General features: G+C 38.5%; 1 non-coding gene across 1 annotated transcript; it reads right to left on the reverse strand.

Annotated features, from left to right (window-relative positions):
- Window positions 1-286: 286 nt before the first annotated feature.
- On the reverse strand, window positions 287-358 carry TRNAC-ACA (transfer RNA cysteine (anticodon ACA)). The gene has a single exon. It is a non-coding gene; the product is annotated as a tRNA-Cys (tRNA).
- Window positions 359-5,335: the final 4,977 nt, after the last annotated feature.

Genomic DNA, 5,335 nt, shown 5'->3' on the forward strand with positions numbered 1-5,335 from the left:
TGGAAAAGCCTGGAGTCCTCTTTGGTATTTATTGCCTGTGATTTGATAATAAGCAACTTGGGAGATTCTTGATTGGGGGTGCTTAGTTTTAAGATATAGTTTGGAGCAAAATCATGTTTCTGACTCGTTTATTCTTAGTGGTGAAAAGTGAACGTGAAAGTGAAGTCGCTCAATCGTGTCCGACTCTTTGCGGCCCCATGGACTGTAGCCTACCAGGCTCTTCCATCCATGGATTTCTCCAGGCAAGAGTACTGGAATGGGTTGCTATTTCCTTCTCCAGGGGATCTTCCCTACCCAGGGATCGAACCTGGGTCTCCCACATTGTAGGCAGACGCTTTACCATCTGAGCCACCAGGGAAGTTTATTCTTAGTGGTAAGACAACCTTAATATCACAAATGAGTTTAAAGGTCTAACTATGAACACATTGTAGATCCATAAGCCTAAATAACTAGACACCAGGTATCTCTTCCCTGCCCACTTGTTTCTTTTCCCTAATGTTGATGACTTACTAGATTTTTAAGCTGCTTAAAAGCCAGAATCATTACTTAATTCTTCTCTATCTCCATTACTCACAGTGTCTAGCACAAGGCAGATGTCAGTAGTTGTTGGTTGGTTAGTTGAATAAATAAGCGGATGAATTTTGGCCTAAGAACTTATTATATATTTCTTCCTGGTTCTCCCATCCAAGTGCTAACCAGGTCCCACCCTGCTTAGCTTCCGAGATCAGACGAGGTCGGATGCGTTCAGGGTGGTATGGCCGTAGACCCTGGTTCTATCATGAGACAACTTGAGGGCCAAGTTAGAGTCTTTCATGCTGTTGAAGTATACCAACATATGTTTTGTTACTTTTTAAAAAAGGACAATGACTAAGTTTGGATTGAAAAGGGTCATAAATGGGTTGTCCAGTCTCCCTGATTCTTATACCACATGTTACTTTCATCTAGCAGTACAGAGGTATCTAGCAAGCAGTTTTCTAAATCTCCCTGATCCACCTCTGCTCATAAAATTAATTCTAGTTTTCTTTTTCCACCTCTCTCTGACTTTTGAGCAAATAACTTTTTTTTCTTTCTTTTCCTTCCCCCCCTCCCTTTTCATTTTCCTTCCTTCCTTCAATCCTACTTTTCTCCCTTCCTTCTTTCCTTTTTTTCTTTCTTTTTTAATTTTATTTAAATTTACAATATTGTATTGATTTTGCCATATATCAAAATGAATCTGCCACAGGTATACATGTGTTCCCCATCCTGAACCCTTCTCCCTCATCCCTCCCCATACCATCCCTCTGGGTCGTCCCAGTGCACCAGCCCCAAGCATCCACTATCGTGCATCGAACCTGGACTGGCGATTTGTTTCATATATGATATTATACATATTTCAATGCCATTCTCCCAAATCATCCCACCCTCTCCCTCTCCCACAGAGTCCAAAAGACTGTTCTATACATCAGTGTCTCTTTTGCTGTCTCATATACAGGGTTATTGTTAACATCTTTCTAAATTCCATATATATGTGTTAGTATACTGTATTGGTGTTTTTCTCTCTGGCTTACTTCACTCTGTATAACAGGCTCCAGTTTCATCCACCTCATTAGAACTGATTCAAATGTATTCTTTTTAATGGCTGAGTAATACTCCATTGTGTATATGTACCACTGCTTTCTTATCCATTCATCTGCTGATGGACATCTATGTTACTTCCATGTCCTGGCTATTATAAGCAGTGCTATGATGAACACTGGGGTACACGTGTCTCTTTCCCTTCTGGTTTCCTCAGTGTGTATGCCCAGAAGTGAGATTGCTGGATCATAAGGCAGTTCTATTTCCAGTTTTTTAAGGAATCTCCACACTGTTCTCCATAGTGGCTGTACTAGTTTGCATTCCCACCAACAGTGTAAGAGGGTTCCCTTTTCTCCACACCCTCTCCAGCATTTATTGCTTGTAGACTTTTGGATCACAGCCATTCTGACTGGCATGAAATGGTACCTCATAGTGGTTTTGATTTACATTTCTCTGATAATGAGTGATGTTGAGCATCTTTTCATGTGTTTGTTAGCCATCTGTATGTCTTCTTTGGAGAAATTTCTGTTTAGTTCTTTGGCCCACTTTTTGATTGGGTCATTTATTTTTCTGGAATTGAGCTGCAGGAGCTGCTTGTATATTTTTGAGATTAGTTGTTTGTCAGTTGCTTCGTTTGCTATTATTTTCTCCCATTCTGAAGGCTGTCTTTTCACCTTGCTAATAGTTACCTTTGACGTGCAGAAGCTTTTAAGTTTACTTAGGTCCCATTTGTTTATTTTTGCTTTTATTTCCAATATTCTGGGAGGTGGGTCATAGAGGATCCTGCTGTGATGTTTGTCGGAGAGTGTTTTGCCTATGTTCTCCTCTAGGAGTTTTATAGTTTCTGGTCTTACGTTGAGATCTTTAATCCATTTTGAGTTTATTTTTGTGTATGGTGTTAGAAAGTGCTCTAGTGGTTGACCAGTTTTCCCAGCACCACTTGTTAAAGAGATTGTCTTTAATCCATTGTATATTTTTGCCTCCTTTGTCAAAGATAAGGTGTCCATATGTGCATGGATTTATCTCTGCGCTTTCTATTTTGTTCCATTGACCTATATTTATGTCTTTGTGCCAGTACCATACTGTCTTGATGACTGTGGCTTTGTAGTAGAGCCTGAAGTCAGGTAGGTTGATTCCTCCAGTTCCATTCTTCTTTCTCAAGATAGCTTTGGCTATTCGAGGTTTTTTGTATTTCCATACAAATTGTGAAATTATTTGTTCTAGCTCTGTGAAGAATACCATTGGTAGCTTGATAGGGATTGAGCTGAATCTATAAATTGCTTTGGGTAGTATACTCATTTTCACTATATTGATTCTTCCAATCCATGAACATGGTATATTTCTCCATCTGTTAGTGTCCTCTTTGATTTCTTTCACCAGTGTTTTATAGTTTTCTATATATAGGTCTTTAGTTTCTTTAGGTAGATATATTCCTAAGTATTTTATTCTTTTCGTTGCAATGGTGAATGGAATTGTTTCCTTAATTTCTCTTTCTATTTTCTCATTATTAGTGTATAGGAATGCAAGGGATTTCTCTGTGTTGATTTTATATCCTGCAACTTTACTATATTCATTGATTAGTTCTAGTAATTTTCTGGTGGAGTCTTTAGGGTTTTCTATGTAGAGGATCATGTCATCTGCAAACAGTGAGAGTTTTACTTCTTCTTTTCCAATTTGGATTCCTTTTATTTCTTTTTCTGCTCTGATTGCTGTGGCCAAAACTTCCAAAACTATGTTGAATAGTAATGGTGAAAGTGGGTACCCTTGTCTTGTCCCTGACTTTAGAGGAAATGCTTTCGATTTTTCACCATTGAGGATAATGTTTGCTGTGGGTTTGTCATATCTTCCTTCTTTCTTTCTTCTCCCTGCCACACCAATTCTGGTCTCTTTGACTAGTGAGCCATAGTTCTTGTTATCACTTTTAAACACGCACTTTTATAGCTAACTACTTGTCTACAGGAAAAAGAGACTAATATAATGATAATTAAGGACAGACATTCCATTAAGACATCTTCTTCTCCATTTTCTCTCCTTGATATCTCCAGAGGGAGAGGCAAGCAGTAGACTGAGTGGGTGAGAGAATGCCAGTGGCTGATGAAAGTGAAGAAATTGTTTAACATTATTAATTCATAATGATATACAAATGGAAATTGCTATGAACATCAATTTCTACCTCTCAGATTCTCCAGGGTTAAGAAAACAAGGAAAGCAAGAATTCCTTGGGGTATTTTTCTGCTGAAAACATGAAATCATTAATACATTTTCATGGGACATCAGTTGGCAAAATATCTCAAAGCTTTAAAATATGTATTTTTTTTGACCCAGAAGTTCCACTTTATGGGCTTAATCTTTTTAAAAAATCAGAGACATGCATGAAGATTTATATTTTTAAAGTTAATTACTATTTATAGTAGTAAAAATATCTGAAATATTTAAATAAATTATAGCATGTTACATACATGAGATATTATGTACATTATGATATTATATTTAGGGTTTGTTGTCACATTATGAAAATCAGGGCACGGTATGCATTTTTTGACCCGATATAGACAGGTATAGGAAAATTCTGGGAGTTCTTATGCTGATCAGATTAACAGTCATTCTCTTGGGGTGGTGGTATTAAGGGTGATTTTGGACATTTTCTTACTTATAATTATTGATATATTCTACTTTTTCTACAATTATAATGGTTCATTCTCACCAGAAGGGAAAGAGACACATGCACCCCAATGTTCATCGCAGCACTATTTATAATAGCCAGGACATGGAAGCAGCCTAGATGTCCATCAGCAGATGAATGGATAAGAAAGCTGTGGTACATATACACAATGGAGTATTACTCAGCCATTAAAAAGAATACATTTGAATCAGTTCTAATGAGGTGGATGAAACTGGAGCCTATTATACAGAGTGAAGTAAGCCAGAAAGAAAAACACCAAGACAGTATATTAATACATATATATGGAATTTAGAAAGATGGTAACAATAACCCTGTATATGAGACAGCAAAAGAGACACTGATGTATAGAACAGTCTTATGGACTCTGTGGGAGAGGGAGAGAGTGGGAAGATTTGGGAGAATGACATTGAAACATGTAAAATATCATGTAAGAAATGAGTTGCCAGTCCAGGTTCGATGCACAATACTGGATGCTTGGGGCTAGTGCACTGGGACGACCCAGAGGGATGGTATGGGGAGGGAGGAGGGAGGAGGGTTCAGGATGGGGAACACATGTATACCTGTGGCAGATTCATTTTGATATTTGGCAAAACTAATACAATTATGTAAAGTTTAAAAATAAAATAAAATTAAAAAAACAATAATGGTTCATTCTCTTATTAAAAGGTGTCTGTGCCAGATGGAGGTGAAGAGGGATTCAACCAGGCCTCTGATTTCTGTGTATAATTGTCTTAGAGTCCATTCACTGATGGGAAACATAGCAAAGTCTATTCCCCCATCTCCTAAATCTGATCTGACCTTGTGACTTGATTTGACCAGTGGGTGTGATAGAAATAATGCTGTACAACTTTTGGGGCCATGCCATTAGAAGCTTTGTTGCTTCCATTTTGTTCCCTTGAAGTGCTGCCATGAAACCATCACATAAGGAAGTCAGTCTAACCTACTGGAAGGAAGGAGGCCTCACAAAAGAGAACCAAGGTACCCCAGCCAACAGTCTGGACCAGGTGCCAGACACCATGAAAGGCATCACGGACCTTCCAGGCCAGTCAACTCTCCAGCCGAATGCAGGGAGGTGCCTGAGCCCAGGTGAGTCTGGCA

The sequence above is a fragment of the Bos javanicus genome, chromosome 1 (assembly GCF_032452875.1).
Source record: "Bos javanicus breed banteng chromosome 1, ARS-OSU_banteng_1.0, whole genome shotgun sequence".
Lineage (NCBI taxonomy): Eukaryota > Metazoa > Chordata > Mammalia > Artiodactyla > Bovidae > Bos > Bos javanicus.